The 24,480-nt window shown below is 36.5% G+C and overlaps 1 protein-coding gene across 1 annotated transcript in view; it reads left to right on the top strand.

Annotated features, from left to right (window-relative positions):
- LOC111506190 (limbic system-associated membrane protein) overlaps nucleotides 1-24,480 on the top strand; it is a 1,118,878-nt gene that overhangs the window by 235,295 nt on the left and 859,103 nt on the right. The gene's annotated exons all lie outside the window — the stretch shown is intronic.

The raw sequence follows: 24,480 nt of genomic DNA on the forward strand, positions 1-24,480 counted from the left end.
GTAGGTCAAATTTTCCCAAATGGATACTGTATTATGACAATCGTGTACAGTCATCTCCCATCATTGCCAATTTTGTTCTTATCTAAGTATTGTGGGTTCTGCTAGTACAGTTGATATTTTGCAAAAACAAATTATTCAAAACCAGAATAGTTCCAATGGTTCTTCATTTCTGCACCATACTTATGGACTTCAAATCGCCTACACTTCATTTTGTCTTCTGTGGTGTGTGGGTCAAATTTGTTGTGACGTGTGATAGTTCCTTGAAGTATGATTCAACGTGAATCATGGAATACTTCTTTTGCTGTTTCTGATGAGTTTTCATCAGTAATGCAACCACAGTGAAAACGGTATTGTTGGAGTGTTTCTATCCACTTTTGCATTTGCTTCCATTTCAAGTTCATGAACAACTGAAGAGCGTTTTAGTTAGTTCTTATCATCAAACGGCATCCTGTTTTTAACAAGTGAATTTCTTCTTGTAATTTCACTCAAGAAAACTGGTGTTCAAATAATGTATGGTTAATGTGTGAATCAATCATGGTTAATGGGTAATTGTTCATTTTGAAGAAGTTGCTCAACCTCGTTCTAGTTTGAATCGGATTGATCCAAGCTTTCTTACCACCTGCTCTACTGGCAATGGTCAGTAGTTTGCCCTTCACTCGATAATATATTCACTAAGACATGTGGCAACTTGCGCTTTTCTTTGTGCCTAACTGTCTGATTGAACATTAACGGAGTTCCTTTCATTTTATATGAAATCTATTCACTCTGTAATTCATGAACATATTATGGTCGTCAATGGGTGTTTTGTATGAATTATTTAATTTTTTTTGTAAAATACTTAGAGTCAACGATTCATTTTTTCTTGGCTGAAAAATCCATCATCTCTCTCATTGTCTAGCTCTCACAGTGAAATGAATCAGTTGGCTGACTGCCATGAGGGCTCAGAACATCCATTCCATTCGTTATCCTTTCATTGATCTCGTTTTTGTTTGTTTTTGGAACCCTTCCTTCTGTAGAATTTGGAATCGTTTCCTATAATTCAAATTCAAATGGCCTGTAAATATATATACATTTTTTCATCGAAGATTTTCCAAACGTATACACTCATTTCTTTTCTGATGTGTGTTTTCTATTCATCAAGACTGCGTGAGATTCTACATTGAACATTAGGTGATAGTTTCAGGAAATTCTTGTTGATTAAGTTTCACTAAGACATCGTTATTTTGTATTTAATATATTTTCGCTTTGAGATATCTGACTGAAAAGCGTTACAAAATTACGAAAAATATATAGTATTTCTATGTATTGAATTGTGTTATATTATATCTAGATATAATGAACATAACAATTTTTCGGTAGTTATCAATTCATGAATATCAACATGAACAGAAAGTGAGTAACATCGAAGCGCAGCTCATAAGTGATATATGATTTTAGACAAATGTGTGAAAACCTTGAATTTTTCAAGAATGATTTCAAATTTGCCGTTCAGGAAAAGTCAAAATAATTGAAATTGGCGATGAGATGCTCTCGTTTAAGTTTTCGATAAACTTGTATGAGCTGAAAAAAAGTTTAAGGGCTCTTGCATTTGAATTTCAATTACGATTAGAGATGAAGAATGGAAGTTCCTTCGTTGAAATCATCGGTTATCCATCCAAATTCCTCCACCGTCATTGTTGCTTGACTACAGCGAGCAAATGAGAGGCAGGTCTTTTCTATGAACATCGTTTTCGAGACTGTTAAAAAAAATAGTTCTACTATGAGATTGACCGTTATTAAGTACTTGTTTTCGGTTTTTGAAATTTTCACTAGCTCAACTATCCAAGAAGAATAAATAAGTTGAAATACATCAATTTGAAAGCAAAATCTTTTAAAAAACCAGATGATTTCTTCATTGGTACCTTGAGATGGCAAAATGCAATTATATAAATGTGTTAAAACCAGAACCTCAAATAAACTTGACTTGGTGAATTTCATAATTTTTGAAGTTGAATACCTATAATGCAACAGGAAATATAATTAAAGTAAAACCTTCGCTATTCAACTTAAATTGGGCGAGTACATCAGTATTGTATGATTCTACTATCACTCCATACTATTATTCCAAAATTATACGCACAAAATTTTCAGAAATGACTGATGTTTTTGCCTTAATTTGTCTTTTGCAGTGGCGTGAGAAAATTATTCTGAACAGATGAAGAAAAATTAATTTCAAGTGTATTGCACGTATTTGAAAATTACATTCACAAATATTAAGGAGAATCGTCTTCATTATAAATGTTATGGCAAAAAGTCATTCTTATAAAAAAATTGCATCTTTTGGAAATGGGATTGACATAAAAAAATTGAGATTTGATGTCCAGGGTGATTGTAAAGCGATAGAGGTGAGTGTAAATTTTTGTAAAATGACGAATGTGTTAGGAATCACACGTAAAAAGATAAGACCTCGTTAGTCCTCAGCTCACGCAAGTTTCTCAACTCCTGAGAGTTGTCGTTCATATTGGGGCGACAGCTGTCGTTCATATTGGGGCGATAAAACAGATATTTTTAAACAGATCTAAAATGAGGCATGGATACAATTCAGACCAAAATTCAAATTTTCACATATAAATTAATCACATGGTTTTCGCGATTATTTGAGGAATTCTACAAAAAATCAAGAAAGTTCATTTAGAAGAACTTTGCATCTAATTTATGTGAAGTTGACCCTTAGTATTCTATCTTGATTTTTTGTGGAATTCAGCAAACAATCGCAAAAGAAAATAATCACATAAACTACTAGCACCACAAAGAGTTGAAAATTATTTATAATATTTTATTATTCATTATCGTCTTAATGAAACTCGTTGGATGAGCAACTATCGCGATCGTTGCTATTCAAGTTAATAATGAATGGTTCAATTGCAATGTCCATTCTAGTGTTGAGATCCCACATTAAGACTTCTTGTTTTATCGTTTGTCTAATGCATTTCTTTTATGACTCGGGTGTGACATTTTCTATCGCAGTGGCTGGTAGGCCTCTTACCTCATCCATTTTGAATATCAAATTTTTTCTTGCCACTTGGTTTTCTATTTGAACCCATATCAGCTCAATGGGGTTCAACTTAAAATGATAAGGAGGGAGGCGGTGTACAATTCTGTTTCACTTACGAGCCATTTCGTCGACGACACCTTGCAATATTGAGTAATTGGAATTTTAACATATTATTGTCGAATGGTAATTTTTTTTGAGACAGCCAGTTAACCATATCAACTTTCGGACATTCGAGCGTCCATTTCCTCATGGTAGCCGCTAGTTTTCTTGGACAAGAGTAACAAACCGTTTTCCAAAAAAACTAATCGCTGCCTATATGAGTTATTATGAGACTCCGTCCTTTGGTGGACAAAGTAAGTGTACTCTATCTCCTGACATGATACAGATTTTGAACGAAGCAATTGAAAATCATACCAAGGCACTCGTCGAAGAGATCGTAAGTCTCTGAAATCTCATCTGTAGAGTAGGGAGGGTGAGTCTAAGCCCACGCACTTAGGTCACATGTGACCCATTGTGCATCCTCCCGAGGAGTTGTCCTCCTAGGTCATTGTCCATTCTGTCCTTTCCAGGAAGTTGGACGTGTCGCTGGGAGACATCTCCTTTATATCGGCAGGTGTAGGACAAGACTCGACGAACACACACTCTCTTATTGACGATAACTCTGGGCACTCGCACAGTACATGCCTGACAGTCTCATCTTCCTGTTTACACATCCTGCATAGAGGTGTGTCCACTAGCCCCATATTATGTAGGTGTTTCCTTAGCTGACAGTGGCCAGTCAGAAATCCTACTGTGAGGCGTAGATTTTTCCTGGTCATCGCCAGATATTTCTTCGGCGCCAGCTTCCCAAGGTCGCCCAAGGTGATCCTGGCAAGATTACATCCTTTGATTTCATCCCATCTCTTTAAGGATCGAGCATGGGTGTAACATTTGACTAGTTCCGCAATTGTCGAAGTCATCAGGCCGTGGGTGCCACTGGGTCCTAAAATTCTTAGTCCATCCGCTTCCTTGGCTAAAGAGTCGGCAATGCGATTACCTTTACTCCTATCGTGCCCTTTAACCCACCTCAGGATAATGTTATTATCTACCGAGGCTTTGGCTAAATCTTGGTGGAACTCTAGTGCTAGCCCCGAAGTGGTTATTTCTTTTGTGGCGATTGAGATACCAGCCAGTTCTGTTTGGACCACGCTGATATTTCTTCCCATTCCCCACTTAATCTTTAGGCTTAGTGATCTGGAGTACACTCCACATCCCTCCACAGTCTTCTTTGGTTTTTGAGCCGTTTGTATTTTCTAGGGTTTATTGAACACAAATCTGGGTTCAATTGCATCACTTGTTGCCTGCAGCAGAGGTTGCGCAGTGAGCGTTTCCCGTCATAGGCCCAGCCTCAATTGACACATTCCTACTTCGAGGTTTACACCAGCCGTACGCAATCGTACCATGGCCATTAACGCAACCTGCTCAACATACAGATCCAGAGGGGTCAGACCCGTGATTAATTCCATTGCCGCGGTTGGTGTTGTTCTCATGGCTCCTGTGATGTTTAAACAAGCCAGTCGCTGTATTTGATATAATTTTTGGATGGCCGTTTCTTGTAGAAACGGCTCCATGCAATGGCTCCATACGTTAACATAGGTCTTATTATTGCAGTGTAGATCCAGGCGACCACACGGGGTGAAAGACCCATGCGCGTCCCACTGTCCTCCGACATTGCTCATAAGCCACGTATGCTCTTTTTGCTCTACTCTGTAGAGAGTTCCATGTTAGCTTCTTGTTGAGGATAGTACCAAGGTATTTCACCTCTTCAGAGAAGTTTAGTTTACTTTTGAAGATTTCGGGAGGTTTCAAGCCCGATAATCTTCTTCTCCTGGTGAAAAGGACCATCTCAGTCTTCTTGGGATTGATCGACAGTGAGTGTTCCTTACACCATGTTTCTATTAATTTGAGCTCATCCTGCGCTCTATCGCACAATGTGTTTACAATTTTGCCGGTCTGCAAGATAACTATGTAATCTACGTATGCAATTGTGTAGAATCCATTTATGTTGAGGTGGTTAATTGGGGTATCCAGAACTATGTTCCAAAGAAGCGGTGACAAGACCCCTCCCTGTGGACATCCCTTCATGACCAGTCCTTTCACTGTGATGTCTTCTACAATAATACTTATTGCTCTACTAGAGAGTATCTGAGGTATCCATTCTCCTACTACCAGGGGTACATTTCTGGAGTGTAGTTGCTGGGTAATTGTTGGAAAGGTTGTTTTATCAAACGCTCCCTCGATATCAATGAATATACCCAGGGTGGATTCTTTGTTGTCCATTGATCTCTCGATTCTGGCAACCATATGGTGAAGGGCCGAATCAGTAGACCCTTCCGGAGTATATGCATGCTGATTTGGATGAAGTGGGTTGTGAACAAGTACTTCATCTCTTATGTACCGCTCACATAGCCTGTCCATGGTTTTTAAGAAAAACGATGTGAGATTAATTGGTCGGAATGCTTTTGGTAGGGTGTAGTCCATCCTACCTGGTTTGGGTAAAAATACCACTCTTACTTCTCTCCACTTACTGGGAATATACCTCAGAGCTAGAGAGGCTCTGAATATTCTAACCAGGTGCGGCATAAGAGTGTCCAGTCCCCACTGAAGTAGGGCTGGTCTTATACCGTCAGGTCCTGGTGACTTGAAGGGGGAAAAGCCTGATATAGCCCATCTTATTTTGTCCTCATCAATTACTGTACTAGCATATTGCCAGTCATATTGTGAGGGTGTTATTGGTACATCCGTCCAGTTCGCCGTTCCAGGAAAGACAGAACCTGGCAAGTGAGTTTCCATAAGAATCTCAGCACTCTCCTGGAGGTTGGCGGCTTTGTCGCCATTTTCCCTCGTCAGGATGCCTATAGTCTTATGGTGGTCATTTGAGAGTGCCTTCTGTAGCCTAGAAGCTAGTGGAAAGTCTTCGACTGCCTCACAATAGGCTTTCCAGGCTTCTCTTTGCTTTCGTCTGTAGACTTTTTTGAACTCTCTGAGGTTGGCTTGATATATAACCCAGTCCTCTTCGAGTCTTGTACGTTTTGCCTTGTTAAAGGTCGTTCTCGCTGTCTTCCTGAGGTGTTCCAATTCAGGGCACCACCATGTGTTGGTTGTGCCATGCGTTTGAACCATCCTCATCGGATAGGATTCCTCATAGGCAATGTCTATTTTGTTGCGGATAGATACTGTGTACCTTTCCAGTTCTTCATTGTTGCCAGGAGTCAGGACCTCTGTTTCTCGCAGAGCTCCTCTTAAGAGTCGATTGTAGAGAGCTACATCCGTCCTCTTCGGGTCACGGGATTTTATAGAAGTCCTGTGATCCTGGCTTACCGTATAGGTCAGCCAGCGGTGGTCTGACATAGAAATATGGTCCGAGACTTGCCAGTCTTGGATTTTGTTTGATATGTTGGCTGTCGTGAGCGTGATATCTATTAACGTTTGGCTACGGACATTAATAAATGTTGGCTCCGTGCCTCTGTTCAAGATTGTTCTGTATTATATATTCGTATAGTGATTTACCTCGGGCGTTGATATCCTTGCTGCCCCAGCTCACGTGGTCAGAGTTTGAGTCGCAACCCAATATGAGCTCCACTCTCTGGTTGAGGCAGTGGTCCACTAGTACCTTCATTTCCCTGGTCGGTGGTAGGGTGGCTGCATCTGAAGGGAGGTACACAGATGCGATTATTAACGCCATATATTTGCCTTTCCCAACTGGAACTTCAACTTTGACCGCAGTGAGATCTGAGGTGCTGAATTGTGCCATCGGAAACGCTCTGTATTTCCTAGGAACGTAGACAGCCATCCTAGGTTGCTAGTTGCTTGGTATGTTGAAAATTTGACCAGACTACTGAAACCAGTAATTTTGGTCTTCATTATCCAGGGCTCCTGGATCAAAGCTATTGCCTCCTCCAATACATTAAGGTGGCGACATAGTGTTGCCGTTGCCGCCTTTTTGTGTTGGAGGTTGCATTGTATTATTTTTACTTTTTTTCCAACGTCTTTGCCCATGAGGCAGTTGTTGGATTCAAAGTTACCTTTAGAGGTCCATCTGCTCCCCTGCTGAGGGGGAGATGACCTCGCTGTTTTTGGGTGCCTCCTCCGTCAGGTCATCGACTGTCATCTGTTCAGATGCTTCGACTTCCTTTTCGGGACCCATGGTGGCCTTGGGATCAATATCCACTTTAGGTGGTTCGACTTCCAAGGACCTAGGGTCTTCAGAGGTACCCTCTGTTTATTTTTTTGTTGCCCCCATAGTCAGTGAGGTAAACGCGTAGCTTAACCTCATCGACTTCTTCTTTAGGACAGCCACATCATCGTCTCCGATCCCGAAGACGAAGAGGTGTCCTTGTAGGTTCATCCTAACCTCATGATGGAAAGTGCACCATCTTGCTACCTTCAGGTCAGGGTTCTGTGCCTTCAGCCGACCCAGCACTTTCTCCTTTTCACCGGATGTCGTCTTGTGGACGTCCTTCGTGACGTCCACAAGCTTTGGTAAGCTTTGGGAGCTTATCCACACTGACGACCGCAAGTGATGCCTCCTTCCATGGCTTAATATTCATTGTGGCTTTCTTCAGCCACTCTAGCGTCACGTCGTCATCGCAGACCACTCTGATGATTTCACCGGAGTATGTCCACCCTACTTATTTCTGCCACTGACCAGGAGTCCGTCAACCCCGTCCGTTAGGCCACATTGGCTTCCCGGACAGGACCTTCAGTCCCCTGGCCGTTCCCCTATCCGCCACCTGGGGACGCGCCCGATAGGTAGCCCAACCCACGTGTCTCTGAAATGAAATGCAAGCTTTGAAAGAAAGCAATATTGAATTGGTGTAACTATTAACATCTAATCACCCAAATCTCGAACATAAATCAAATGTTGATGGGAACATAGATGATTCTTTACTGTCCGTTATATCAGTTGACAAAGTCACCGAACCCATTCAAAAGCCGACAGATGGATGGATAGAGGTTCAGAAAAAACACAAACTTGAAAAGATAAAAGGCAAACCGACAGAAAACATCGAATCACAACGAGAAATCACTACACGTCAACTATTACGTGACAGAGATACATTTTCTCAGACCAAGCCTATTGTGGGTACAAATTCAAGTGATATAGACGGAGAATATTTTGAAGAGCAGCCAATGATATGGCTTTACGTTGGGCGTTGCAAGAAAGATACTGCACCCGATAAAATACAAGCATACATGAGAAAGAAATCCCCTTGGCAAGAATTTGAAGTAACTTAGTTGAATACTGTTGGAAGATACTCAGCATTTCGAGTAGGGGCAAATATCAATTCAAAAGATGTCCTCTATCAATCATCATACTGGCAAGCATTTGTAATTGTCAAAAAGTTCAAATTTCCCAACTCCTTTCACGGACCATATACCAATGACCATGAATTATAATGAACAAATCCATAATATCTCAAAAAACCCCAGCTGTTTGAATTTTACAATTTTGGAGTTGAATGCATGCTCAGTGATTAATAAAATTAGTAGATTAAAAGTAATTGCCGAAGCTCTCAACATTGATATAATATGCATTTCGGAATCATGGTGTTCTAATGATAGCATACAATCAGTATCAATGGATAATTTCAACATAGCCTAGCTTTTTCAACCGACAAAGTCATATCCATAGTGGTAAATGTTCAAGAAGTACTGAAAACTTATGTGAATTTCTGAAACTTCATCTAGCTTTTCCTAATACGACTAATAACCAGTCCGTGAAAAGCTTATTGTTAAATCATCTGAAAATGGAATTTTTAACAGGTGATGATCGACTGTATTGTCAAACATGCGCCAAACTAACTGACTGTTATGAGGAAACAAGTATAGCTGAGGCTCCAGTCAATCTAATAATAACACTGATGATTTTCAAACAAGACTCAACCTCTAACGGAATCAAGAAATTCTTTGGAAGGTTCGAAATAGATGGTTTAAGTTTGACGATAGTCGTGTCACAAAGTGTTCTGGCGATGCATTGAATTTATTGGGGCCTCTGGAGATACCCTACATTTTGTTTTATAAGAGAGAGGACATTGTTAGATCAAGATCTTCAGATGATGTGGTGCTGCAGGTTTATCCGGGTTTTCCTGCAGCTGAAAAGGCAAATGCGCCACTGGAATCAATGAAGTCGCCCCGGAGCGCCAATTAATTTTTATTGTTGCTTTTATTTTATTTTTATCGTTGTTCTAAAGAATATATATATATATATATATATATATATATATATATATATATATATATATATATATATATCAGAAAAAATATTTCCTGTAAAGACCTACACATTGCTATGGACGTAGATGACTCATTCTGGTTAACAAAAAATACAGAAAATCATTGTTATACAATAACATGAAGCAAACACATAAACTAAATATTAATAGAACTAAGAGGGATTACTACGCGAAAAAAATCAACTCTTATGGCACAAACCAAGAAAAAACCAACCAGGTTTGGAAAGTCGTAAATAAATATACGGGAAAGTCCAGAAAAGATATACCGAAACAAATGTGTATTAACGATAAGATAGAAAGTTATCAATTACCCATTGCGAATTCTTTTGCGGAACATTTTAAAACCTCAGTCATTGACCATACAAACAGATATCGCTCAAATAATTTTTCTAGTGGCACGGTAGGGCATCGTGTACTGAATAGTTTCTATTTCCAACCAGTCACTGTAGTAGAGGTCTATAATGTAATCATTTGCATGAGAAATAAAATATCTGTAGGTTTCGACCACTTACCTATTAATATTATTAAGTTTGTCGCCTCGTCTATTTCGGAACCACTAAGTTACGTAATAAATAAGTCTGTTGAAGAAGAAACATTTTCAAATACTTTGAAAATAGGAAAAATCCTTCCCTTATTTAGTAAAAATGATCCGCTGACCCTGAACAATTATTGACCCATCACGATTCCAAGTAATATAAGTAAAATCATCGAAAAATGTATTCATAATGAATTGCTTGTTTTTTTTTGTTGAGTAATAATATTTTGAGCAAGTTTCAGTACGGGTTTTGTCCGAATGAATCGACGGAAGGAGCGACTGCTGCTTTCTTGGAACGCATTTACAACAATGTTGACATGGGAAAGTATGTCGGTGCACTCTTCTTCGATTTATCTAAGGCATTTGACTCTAATAACTTTGATATTCTATCGGAAAAGTTATGTACTATAGAAATTCGTGGAATATTTTTAAACTGGATATTGTCATATATAAGGTACAGAACGGTATACGTTAGATGGAATGGTGTTGATTCGGACATGTTTGACACTTTACTTGGAGTTTCCCAAGGACCCATTTTGGGGCCGACTTTATTTCTGCTATACATTAATGACCTGCCAGAGTAAATTGGAACATCCTCGATTGTACTTTATGCTGATGACACATCGATTTCTGCAGCAGCAGATAGTCCTGGAGAGCTCGAAGAGAGGCTGAATTTTATCAGCAATAATTTCACGATATGGTGTCATGATAATAAGCTTGTCGTAAATGCATAAAAATCAATATTAATAGAATTTTTTGGTAGAAAAAGATGTATTAATTATATACAGGTTGTAGTCAATAATGTCACAATTCTCCCAAGTGAAACAACCAAATTTTTGGGTGATCACATTGACACAAATTTATCTTGGAAATTTCATTCAGACCATGTAATTAGAATTAGAAAACTTAATAGCAGCTATAATGCACTATTGCAACTACGTCAGGTTTTGAATGTAAAATCTTCGATTAACGTGTATTATTCTATGGTTCTATCTACATTGTCATACAATGTCATCTTGTGGGAAGATTGTACAGGAGCGGATCGTGTTTTTATAGCTCAGAAAAGAATTCTTCGCCTAATTTTCAATCTAGGTAGAACCGAATCATGTAGGCCCTCATTTGAACGAAAAAAATATTTGACTTTTCCAGCAATCTATATCTATGGTTGTTTAGTCTATACGTGGAAAAATATGAATGACTACGAGTCCATTTCTCAGTGCCATCGATATCCCACAAGATCGGGAAATTTAATTAAAATTAAACAACATAGGACTTCCTCTCAAGTCTCCTTTTTTGGCCGGAGCAACACTTTTCAATTGTCTACCTTCTGCTCTAAAAACTTTCTCCGATATCAAAAAGTATACAATGAACCTCAAAGAGTGTTTAATTGATCGGACTATTTATTCAGTGGAAGACTTCTATAAAAATTACCGTACATAATGTGAGTATTATTTATATGTATTTGAATGTATATTGTATATAATAATTGTTTTTCACTTGATGTAACTCCTTTATATTTTAATCTGCATATAGTTGTTTTAATATACTTGTATTTGATGTTTCCTACATCATAATTGTATGATCTGAAAGGAATAAACAGTATTATTATTATTATTTGCCAGCTGACGCCTTTTATGCTGTTGAGAGACCTTCAACAAAAGCTTGTCCACAACTTTCTATTTCAAAATGTTGCCATATCTTCAAGACAGTATGGCCTTGACTCAATCAAGTCCCATCTAAAAAAACAGATCAAAGAAAAAATATATTTATTCTACGTATTATTCAAAGAATGTTACGTTCATGAATGTTGACCTAACCGCGCTCAGCCAATGGGCCAATAACCATATATTTCTCTATCTCACTGCAAATTTAATCTTCCGTTCATTTTTTTGCCCCACAAAACATCTCTGTGTATGCAACGATGCTATTTACAAATTTTAGTGGCAGAATATAATTCAAATTTTTTATATGCATTCAATAAACATTGATTGATATTTTATGACCAATCAGCTGTATGTATGATCCAAATGGAAGATGATGAAATATATAGAATCATAACCTGACACCTGTGTTTACATTTTAATGCAATAATATTTCTGAGTTTCACTATAGAAAGCCAAAAATGTGTGTTTTGGCATAATATTCACATATAAAGTGATTTATTCATTTGGCAAGAAATAAATCATACAAGCTGTAAAAGGAGAAATCTTCGATCTTTGAGTACCTTACGAATTTATATTGTGTGCACCATAAACAAATCTTTGGCGTCTACCAGTTTTATATTGAATTATTTTTCAATTTTAATGATCTCCGAAAAGAATTACTAAAACCTCTTTATTCCCTCCATTGTCGAATCGCTCAAGTATAAATTCTGATCTGCATATATTTTCAATACTTTCCCGATTCCTAAAGAAATTCGCTTGTTTTTTTTTCAGCATTGTTATTCTGACACAGGCGAACAGTTCTAAAACCTCAATTCTCGAAACCAGTTTTTATCGTTCTTTTCAGCTGTTCGTTACAGCCGTAACAATCATTTTTAACGGTTGCGTTTATTATTTCTTTTTCTTGCGAAAAACCCTCCTGGAGTGTAATTTTCCTGTTATCTTTCAGGAGAAAAAAAGAAAAATTAAAACTGAATATCTGAAAATAACAATTGATTGGGATTGGGATTTTGTTTCACTTGATTAAAAACTGTCTTGGTCTATCGGTTTATAATGTACAGAAAAATGGTTCATATACAAGACATTTTTTCATTTACGAGCCTAGTGAGTCGTGCCAATTAAAAAATAATACCCTCCCCATGAACTGAGCTGCCGATTTCAATTATGCTGATCTATTATATGAACGTACATACCTACTTGCATTATTTTAACTCGTTCGGATTTCGTCTTCTTCTGGTGGATGGGATGAAACGAAAAATAGGGTTGAAAATCCTGCAATCTGTCGAATTCACCCACAAGGTGAGATAGGTTAAAGTCAGAAGAATTTATTCTTGTGCAAAATACATTTATTTTCCAGATGAATAACTTTTTGGATACAACATATTAAAATTACTGGTTGTACATAAATAAATGATGAAACCTATCGAAGTCTTCAACAAAAAAAAACCTCTTTAGCTAGGAAAATATAACAGATATTTTTTTCATGAATAATTGAAAATTCATATGAGTATATGAACCTCAACCTATTCCGGGGTGGTAGTCGGAATAATGATTAATATTCTGGAGAGGTGCATATGAAATGGTTCAGGTTCAGATGAAAACACCTTACCCCTTGCCTCTCACGTAGACCTACGACTTTGTAGGTACGTGTGGCAGATACCCAACAGAAAAACAACAACTGAGCCAGCTAATGCTTAGCAGAGAGTTGAAATAAAACCATCAGGCACCTGTGGAACGTCTTCGATTTGGAAGATTGGTCGCAAGTTATTTCCCATTATAAAAAGCAGAAATTATTTTGTTTGATCGATACGAACAATCGATAGACCGGTTTCGATGTACTTGCCCCATCATCAGTACCGGGCATGGTCTCTTCAGAATGGTGTGAACCGTCTGAGTATCACGACCATTCAAATATAATTCCAACTAATTATGAACTCTTTCTGCAGTTGATTCAGAGGGATGTCCAATGCGCCACCTGCAGACAGGGCCAGGAAACAACTCCACAAGCATACCTACTCCGAAATAATGATTAATATTCCGTAGTAGGAGTGACATGGTCCAGGTTCAGGTGAAAACACCTATATAAAATAATTATCATATAATTGTACCTGCACGTCGTCTTGATTTCAATCAGGTTGAAGCCTGGCTCCCTTACCCGTTGGACTGATGTTTGCCAGAAAGACAATCAGGTCATGACTGATGGTGAGTGTTGATGGTATGGCGGTGTACCCCTACCTGGCTGGGGTGAGTTGGATGAAAAAATTGTTTATTTTTCAACGGAGGACATAGGGGCTTCATTCGACAGAGTGTCGGGGCCTTCTATATCGGGAGGGGTCGTCTACAGTATAATCCATAGCTTCCCTGACATATAATTATATTATAAAATAATTATATATATAGAAAGTGGCAAACCATTGACACGTGTTTCAGGCTTCTGGCCCATCATCAGAATTGGTGCAGCCAAGTGTGAGGGTGAGCAACACTTGGTTACCAAAAGATAGAAATACAAATGCACGGAGCCACCAGCAGGAATCAACCGCACATTTGTGGTTTCAATTGATAGATCTCGTGTTTACAAGAAAACTATCAAAATCACCACAGAGGCAGATATAGCTACCAGCAGGTAGCTACCAGCAGCAATTGAACAAAAAGTAAAATAAAAAGTTACGCGATTCTAAGCCAAGTTATTTGAAAGTAACTCCAAGCCAAGCCAAGTTACTTCCAAGTTACTTGGCTTGGAATCTCGTAACTTTTCATTTTATTTTCATTTTTTGTTCAAATGTTTTAATTTCACATGTATTTCACTGAATAGTTTTTTGTCACATTATATCATATGGCGACCTTGAGCCGATAGTTCGGTTTTAGAGTTCTGGGAATGAACTTCGCGATTGCAGCAAATTTGGAATTTGAAAGTTTTTTTCTGTGTTCACTGTGTTGTGAGTTCGCCTGAAAAAAAATTCTGTTATTAAGAAAACGCTGGACGTTTGGTCAATCCAAAATATATGGACCAGAGGCAACCTGTCATACTTCTAGAAATCGGGTTGAAACCATCAACTTCAGGTAAGCTGATCCGTTGGTTTTGGTTGTACTCACATATTGCACAATTTTTATTGTTACCATCTTTTCTTCTAATATTGACAATACTATTAGAGCAAACGATTGAAAACGGCGATTTCTAATGTATTCCTATTTCAATATTCACTGAAGCAACAGTAACGGAAATGCCTTCAGGCAATAAAGTCAAACATTCCTTGAAAACAATATTGGAAAAACTTTTCCTGCATGTTTTTCGGCACGCGTTTCACTAGCCATGTTAGCATCATGATGTATTGATTAACTCTAAAACAATTGTGATGCACTGTTTGGAACCTTTGGAGAAGTAATGAATATTACTGGAGTTTTATATTGACAACAAACCGTTATTTCAACACATCACTATGTGATCATCTTCAAAAGGAAAATTACACGGTTTAATCTTCCTCTTGAAGATGATTACTTGGTGATCAAAACACGTATCAAGGTGTTGAAATAACGGTTTGGTGTTGAGATAAAACTCCAGTAATATGCAAAAATGAAACAGTTTCAGCCATCTCCTGATCTTGCTGACTCAGCAAAACACGCATCCAGAGGCATCATTTTTGTTCTGGTATTAGAAATTTGTTTTCAATAGATTTATTAGGGGCCAGAAGTACTAAATTATACTTATCAAGTATGAAAATATTGTTCAGTTGATATCGTTGAAACTTTGGTTGAATATACTCATAATTTGCTAAACGATTTCATTGTAAACCAAAGATGGGTAAATATATGGGATAATTTTGCTGTTACAAAGTCTGGGAAAATAATACTCATTACAATTCAGGTTACGTGTCAGATTTGAAATAATCTAAATTTGAATGTACCTAGTTCAGCTCATAATGTAAAAATATTTCTAAAATTACAACTGAAATCAAATCAATGCTAGATGAGTTCAATTGTGAATTTTTCTGTAACCAAATTTGTTGAATAATTTGAATGATGGAAATAGTTGAAATTAGTAAATGCTCGTTTACCGCTCGAAACACTTGTACAGAAATATTAATGAGAATCGATCCCAAAGAGAATTTCTTAAGGAGAAACTCTCTGGTTGTTCATTGAAAATACAAGTTATGAAGATAATGCGGGCAAAAATCAAACTACTGTACAATTTATTCGTTAAAGAGGTGAAATTCTCAGATTTGAATTGTTAATTTGTATCCTCAACTTTGAATTTACTTAAAATACAACTCTGCTCCATATTTCTTCGGAGTAGCCGAATGCAAAGAAATGGTTTCGCGAATTATTCAAATTATATCATTGAAACTTTCTGTAATTTAGAAACATTTGGGTACCCGCATTGAAGAGAACTCCATGTAGTTCGTTCATTTCCATCAAAGACGCCACTATTGAAGTTCCAGAAGACGATTTAACTTTTTATGTATTTCTTCCATATTCAATCAACATATTACTTCGGGAATATAATATTTTTTGTGTGACTAGAAAATGAGCTATCAAATTCATAATGATCTGTAGCTACCAAATGCTATACGGCTGTTCATCAAACAATTTGATGAATAATCTTGGTTGAATTAAAAGAGGTAGGTATATTTTCAGGAGATGATAGACAAAAAAATGTTTTGCAGAAGTTGGTGGCAGCAAATTTTGTGAAGTAGGTACTTTATAAAATGTCACACTGACCAACGATTTATGGATAAATAATATATTCAGTGACCAAATGATGATCATGACTATACCTACTACATTTCAAAGTGATGATAATTTACGCTCGCGGTAAATACAAATCTAGTAACACCGAAATCATCAGTATGTGTGAAAAATCAAAAATCGTAAAAAACAATGCGTTGGAGCTCATTTGAACAAGCCCGGATCTAGGGGGGCAAGCCGGGGCCTATGTCCCGGGCGGCAAATTCAGAGGGCGGCCAAATTCACTCTTTACAGACGAATGGACAACTCATCATTCACTCAACTTCGACCTACACAAGGCACGAACATTATTATATACGTGCACTGCCTCCCACGGAAATTGCGGCAGCACGCGTCTAGTTACCATTACCACGACAGTGTTTTCTTTCAAACAAGTGTGTTGTATGTTTGTTTTTACTATTTAGTACTTGTCCATATCATATTAGATATTGGACAAGGTCTTGGTCAATCTTTTGATAATGGGTCCAATATGGCCGGTATCTATAAAGGAGTACAAGCCAGGATCGCAGAAACGAATGAGCTGGCCGAGTTCGTACCGTACTTGGCTCACTCTTTGAATCTTTCAGGTGTTCATTCTGCCTCATCATGCTAGGAATTTATTCACCTACTTGGACTTATTCGAAAAGTATATTGCTATTTTTTTTGCTCCTCTACTAGGTGGAACATTATAAAAAACTATGGCAAAACAAAAATAAATTGGTAGAAAGTCGTCAAAATATTCTCCGCGAACTCAATCGTCGTACTAATGGATGGTCTGTCCAACATTTTGCGAAAAATGAGACGAAATCCAATGGAATGTTGGATAACAGAAGCTGGAGAATATGCTGAAAAAAACTGGTGTTCTTCTATTTTGCAAAAGAAACCAATTACGAAACGTAAAAAACATTTCGATGAGATGTGCGAAGACAAATTACAACTATTTTCTAACGAAATAATGATGGTATTTGATACTATCATAACAGTAATTGAAAAGAGGTTCAATTGTGCTATCATGCTGAGTTTGAATTGTGTTTTTCTCGATAGTAATAGTAACAGTGGTACTGTTAGTAAAATTATTATTTAGATAGAATTCTGCCAGGAACTCAACATTTTTAAAGAACAAGCTTCACTTCTTTCGGTGATATAATAGAAAAGGCTAACAGTTTCTACCTCTTGCAACTAGTGCAACAATATATTCCGCTCATTAGCTTCATCCATATGTTTCGTAAAATAACACCTTTGTATATTGGATATTGAACAGAGTTACTTATTATTATGACTAACATAAATAATTACTGATTATTATTATTATTTCATATACCATGTCTTTATTCATTAATTTTTTATATCTTTCAGTAATTGTATACGTATGATATTGTTATCCGTACTTTTTGGGTATTGTATGGCGAAACAAGTGCAATAGCACTTATCGCTCATCAGCTTTATTCACTTTATTTTATTTTGAGATACTTCTTTGTATTATAGAATTGAATTGAATGAAGATTACTATCATTATTTCAATATCATGTATGCGGTCGGTCGGTAAACGGGCGGTTCGACGTGGGTGCTTTGTTCACTCATTCAATCAGCCGATGTGTGAGTCGATAGTTCAAGCCCCAGGCTGAACGCTCGATTTTAACATGTTATCGTCCAACCCGTGCTAGGAATCACAAGTTAAAAGGTTAGTCCTTAGCTCGCACAAGTTTCGACTTCTTACGGTTATCGTTCATAGGGGTGCGATAGCTGGTTAACGGAAAAACACATTTTAAACAACATAACATACTTTAAACATATTTAAACATAAGATTTGCAGGGTGATTTTCATAACATTTGTTTTGATCTGCGAATTTGCTCTAAGCTTGTGGATGTAGTACATCCACAAGCTGTGAGCGAAGTTTAAGCAAACTGAAACTCATCAAAAATTATTGAATAGAACTGGCCGTATGATTTTCACTATGGAGGATTTTACAAAAACCGCGACACGTGTTTCGCTATACAATAGCTTTCTCAAGTTAACGCTTGAAATACTTAATTTCCTGGCATATTACCAGTGAGAAAATCCCTTCAAAATATTCTGCAATGTTAAAGAGTTCTATCCTGTTGGGAATCGTGCTATCTTGTCTGGATATTTGAAGGCAATATTCCAACTCATCTAGAGTACCTAATGAACAAGAATTCCAAGTTTCTTTCACAAAAAAAGGAGATTTTTATGATTCTGGTACCTAGAACAACAAGCCAATCAATAACTTTCAAATCTCTTTTGAAAATTCGCAGCTGTTGAACCATCTAATATTTGTGAATTTACTTCCGTCACAACATGAATTATTATTACAAATTTCATTGTCAAGACGGAATTGTCTGTTTGGTCGTCTTCAACACAAATAAATTTCTTTTAAAGGCATGGAGAAAGACTGATAAAAAAAATTTGTTTTACGGACGCGTCTTTTTCTTCCGCGGCTGGAGCCCCAGTTGAAATATTCAAAAATCCTTTTCTATTGCAGAACTACAACATAAAACGAATCTACACACAAAATTCAGCTTCCAAAAATATAGCAGTATGCAAAAACAGTGGTGAAAATTAATTTTCATATGTAAACGCAACACTTTCACACTCACGGGGAGCGCCTCACTACGAATATTTGAAAATCCTTTCTTAGTGAGCATCTAAGACCTGAAAGAAGCACGTCTACACCAAATTTTAGCTTCCTTGGACGTACTAGTATGGATAAATAGAGGTGAATGAGGGAGTGTCAAGTGAGTGACTTTCACATTTATAAGTATAGATTATGTGCAATCTTTCTCAATGTAACTTTTTTTCGATACTTCATAAATCAGGTATCGACTAAATATCACTATGTCATTGTTTATCATATATGAACTATTGAAATTGATTATCCAACTCTGAGGTCCATCTGATTTTGAATACATGGGCTCTCATAGTAGTATTCATATCACAATTCTCCACCATGATTTCATTATAACTTGAACATACTCAAATATCAATGCAAAAAATTAGGCAGTTGCTATTCTAGGGATTTCAAATAAACTACGATCATTATGCGTTGAAAATATCTGTCGATTTGCTGATACAGTTCCTTATACATAGCAAAAGATCTAGCAATATTTCCCAAACATCTTGCTTCTATAAAAATCACATAAATTTTCTCGTCATTGAAAAAATTCATGTTATTTACACTTGATACTGAATGTAACATTTATACTTTTTTATTTCATTGCTGACTATAGAAACCTCTTGCCAATATTTTAATTTTTCAAATAACAACAGAAATAACATTCATGCTCTGTGAAAACTGGTTTTTAAAAAATACAAGAGAACTCGAAGAAATGTATTGAAATTAAGATTTATTCAAAGTGTTTTCAATGTTTGATTTTTGTGTAATATGATGATCGAATACTATTATCATTATCACTCCACTCGTTACCAGTTACCCCGAATACATCTCTATGCTGTATAAAAAGAGAGAGAGAGAAGATCAAAAACAGATCAAATTCCAATTACTCAAAAAAAACTGCGTGGATCGTGGAATTCCAAGTCCGATTTAATCGACCAGTTTTAGCCTTTTATCGCCAACGACACGACAGGAGGGCCAATCCCCATCGAGAGCATGATTTTTTACTCTCGCGTTCTCGATGCTGGAAAAGAAACGATCCCGAACATTTTATAAAATGCTGGATTCAAGGCCATTGATTATCGTTTCGTGACGATTGGATATTCGTGGATATTACTTTTTGTTTCAACTACTAACTTTCTATCAGAAGAATTGTTGAAGTAAAACTATATGAGTTCAACTTTATTTTCTGAGAATACACTGTTTAAATAGTTCTGAATACACTAACCCGTTACTTGATGAACTTCATCAATCTGTTTAAAATCTTAACCAGCAGTCGCACCCCTACGAACGACAACCCTCAGAAGTTGAAACTAGTGCGAGCTAAGGACTAACGAGGTCTTACCTTTTAACGTCTGATTCCTAAAACGGGTTGGACGATAGCAAGTAAAAATCGATCGTTCAGTCTGGGGCTTGAACCACCGACCAACACAGCGCTCGATTTGAGTGAGTGAAAGAAGCACACGCGTCGAACCGACCGGCTACCGACACTGAATTACACGAAAGACAAATTCTTTAGAAACAAATACTTTTATATGAACACTGAATTATACAAAAAACATTTTTCTCTACTCAGTTTGTATTCCAAACATTCGTTTTGTAATCAAAGTCAGATTTTTACACAGTAATCCCATTTTTTTTTGTATCAAGATGGAGTAGTGAAAGCCAAATACTTTCTTCCATAAAAATTAATTAAGGTGTTTTTACAATTTAGTCAAATTCAAGGTACTCTTCTTTTCATATGAAGCTTCCGTTGTGTAATTGAAGTTTTTCAAGAAGACAACACATCAACAACGGTTTGTTCAAATAGTCACTTCGATTTGAATTGAAAATAACGTTGGGTATTTCATTTTCAATCAGTTTTAAAACGAAAAAACAATATTTTTTCATTTTTAATAAATTTTATCAGTCATTTCTGCTTCTTTGGCCCTTACGCGATGATGACAAAACTGTTATATTATCTTATTTTATTAATGAATATTATGTAGTGGCATCTTCCACTGAATATTGTCTTGATCCATCTGAAGTAAATATAAAGTTGGTATTTTCGTCTGAAGTACTCTCAAAATTTCATTTAAAACCATCAAATTTGCCTATCTGTAGCGGTACGAAGACTGAACTATAGTCTACGAGGTTTTCATTTCATTAGTCCATTGAGGCTAACGTAATGAAGCTTCAACATCTTCCTCAGGGGTGAACCTCTGAACATGATCAAATCCTTGCCCAGAACAAATTACTTTTCTGAACCCATGGGGCTTCGGAAACTCATAATTACGTTCTTGGAGAATTTAGCTGTTTCACAAAACTTCAAATAACATGTTACCACATGAAGCTTTTCAAAAATTGAAAAGTTTTTTTGAAAAGCGAATCGTCTTCTAAGGCCCACTCTTCGAGTCCAATTCACACATCTAATCATAACAAGGTTACTCTAACTGTCAAAACACCTTCCAGTTCTAATCAATAGCCTTACAAATTATGTACTTTTCAATGTGCTTTTTTTGGAAAAGTCGCCGAAAGAACGAACGGAAATGTACTCAACTCAACTCAATACTCAACCATCTGATTATTCTGACTCAGGTTCATCTCTTACATCCCCTGTAATAAATATTTCAACGATAACACAGGTGACCTAGGTATATTTCCATTTCTTCTGCAGTGATCAATTGATTATAAGCCGTATGTTCTACTTATACTTGTCAATAATTCCCCACACCACTAAAACCAGTCGCATCATCCATGTAATATATTAGAATCAACTCACATTCAGTTAGATAAATTCTCACGAAGGTATATCTGATATTACAATTTTTTTATATATATTTTGATAAGTTTGATAGTATGGGTAGATTCCCTCTTGAGGAACCAATATGCCTCATGGTGCGCGAGGGAAATTAAAGTCAGTAATTTTAATGCGAAAGATTATTCGGCTCACATTTTTTTCAATTACGTTTTTTTTTCATATATCTTCCATATTCATATTACAAACACCAACTTTTTGTATACCGTTTCGGACCATTTCATGTATTGAAAAATATGTTATAAAATCCGTATACTGCTCCAACATGTGAGCTATTCTAGATTAAAATAACGAATTGATCTTCAGGTGCATGGCGTGCAAAATACAGTGACACCACGAATGACTGAATGAAGGATGTTATTCGGTTGTTATGGTGTTTTGTGACTGTGGCAGTACATTTGGTTAATACACCTTTCCACAGAACTGGAGTGCCAGAGTCGAATCACGGTTGGGTTATACTTCTGTCTTATTGTATGAAATTGATTGTTCATCGTGTCTATCCAGTTTTTCACATGGATGCGTCAACCACAGAGAATGTGTATGAATATTATTTGGCGGGATCGTTTCTGACGTTTATGAGATTCTCATTCCCAGAAATCAAAGAAATGTTATGTATATGAACGAAATTCAGATAATGATTTATACTGCCAGTAAATACTCATTTCGAATATTCCAGAAATTGAAAATAAATGTATTTCAAATGAAAAGGTATTGTCGTTTCAGGAATTATATCTGTCCTTTTTCTCGAATTCTTCAGTATCTCTGAAACCAAAATCCTATTGAAATTCCATTATTGATTGATGGAATATGCAATTTCTCTGAGAAACTTCGTATGTGCTTTGAATTGAAGAATAAAAATCAATCTGCATTTTGAGATCCATCAATATCAGCTCATTTTCACCAAACGATAACTTTCTTCAGTGACTAACTCTGGAATAAACACTGTGAGAGCCGACGTTATAGGTAAATTACTAACATAAATAATTACTCTGATGATTATTATTCCATATACCATGCCTTTATTCATTAATTTTTTCTATCGTTTAGTACTTGTATATGTATGATACTGTTATCCGTACTTTTTGGTATTGTATGGCGAAACGAGTGCAATAGCACTTATCGCTCATCAGCTTTATTCACTTCATTTTATTGTAATATACTACTTCTGTATTATGGAATTGAATTGAATAACGATTATTATTATTATATTAATATTATCCATGCGGTCGGTCGGTAAACGGGCTGTTCGACGTGGGTGCTTTGTTCACTCAGTCAATCGGCCGATGTGTGAGTCGATAGTTCAAGTCCCAGGCTGAACGCTCGATTTTCACTTGCTATCGTCCAACCCGTGCTAGGAATCACACGTTGAAAGGTTAACGGAAAAACACATTTTAAACAACATAACATATTTTTAAACATAATTAAACATATGATTTGCAGGGTGATTTTCATAACATTTCTATTGCTCTGCGAATTTGCTCTAAGCTTCCTACTACATCCACATGCTGTGAGCGAAGTTCCAGCAAACTGAAACTCATAAAAAATTATTGAATAGAACTGGCCGATACTTGATGAAAATCCATATTAAAACTTGATCAATACAGTTTATTGTTTGATTTTCACTAGGAAGGCTTTAACAAAAACCGCGACAAATTACTAAATTCACCCAGAAATGTTATGTATATGAACAAAATTCAGATAATGATTCACTGCCAGTAAATATTCAGTTCGCATATTCCAGAAATTAAAAAATAAGGTATTTCAAATGAAAAGGTATTGTCGTTTCAGGAATTATATCTGTCCTTTTTCTCGAATTCTTCAGTGTCTCTGAAACCAAAATCTTATTGAAATTTCATTATTGATTGATGGAATATGCAATTTCTCTGAGAAAATTCGTATGTGCTTTAAATCAAAGAATGAAAATCAATCTGCATTTTGAGATCCATCAATATAAACTCATTTTCCCCAAACAATAACTTTCTTCAGTGATTAACTCTGAAATAAACACTGCGAGAGCCGAAGTTATAGGTAAATGGTGCAACTGTATCATCAGAAGGTTTATCAGCTTACTCTTTCATGATGGAAAATGGAAAGAAAATCCTCTTGTTTAACATCCATTTCACATTCTAATATCGACGTTTCTGTTCAGGTCGTTTTGTGCTCTCATTTGTGTTGGTTTTGTTATCAAAAATCGCTGAACTACCTTTTCTATTTCAGTGGTTCTTTAGAAATGTAAAATAACTATCGCAAATCGTTGACACAGTTGTTTCTTTTTGATAAATAACTTCAGGATTTGGAACCTCTCATCAACAATACGTTGTTTCTCTGACAGTTATGTCTTGAAGTACGTTTTCGATGGCCCATCTTGTATTATGAAATATATACTGATTGCTTTCAAACGCTGAGTTATACTTGAAACTCCAGCGAAGTGTCATTGTGAAATTTTTTTATGGAAAGATATTTGAGTGCTTTCAACAATCCAAATATTGTTTTTGTTAATTGATATTCCACCCTTATATTACTTTTCTTACTTACTCTGGCCACTGATTCGCGAATAACTTTTCCAGGAATATGTCACCAGGGCGCAGTGAGTTGAATAGCCAACCCGATTTTCATATTTATCATTTTAACAATAAAGTTCAATCATTTACATCCTTTCTGAAATTGAGTAGGTACACCATTATTCACCATCACGAGTGAATATATTTTCAATTCTATCGTAGAAAAAGTTATGTGTGCTACTCATAGATAACCTACCATGTGATACTTTTACATATCGGATGAAATACGTTACTTTCTATTTTCATCAGTTCTGTAAACTGATAA

The sequence above is a fragment of the Leptinotarsa decemlineata genome, unplaced genomic scaffold, assembly GCF_025532065.1.
Source record: "Leptinotarsa decemlineata unplaced genomic scaffold, Ldec_3_MD MMD2_tig00000035_RagTag_RagTag, whole genome shotgun sequence".
NCBI lineage: Eukaryota > Metazoa > Arthropoda > Insecta > Coleoptera > Chrysomelidae > Leptinotarsa > Leptinotarsa decemlineata.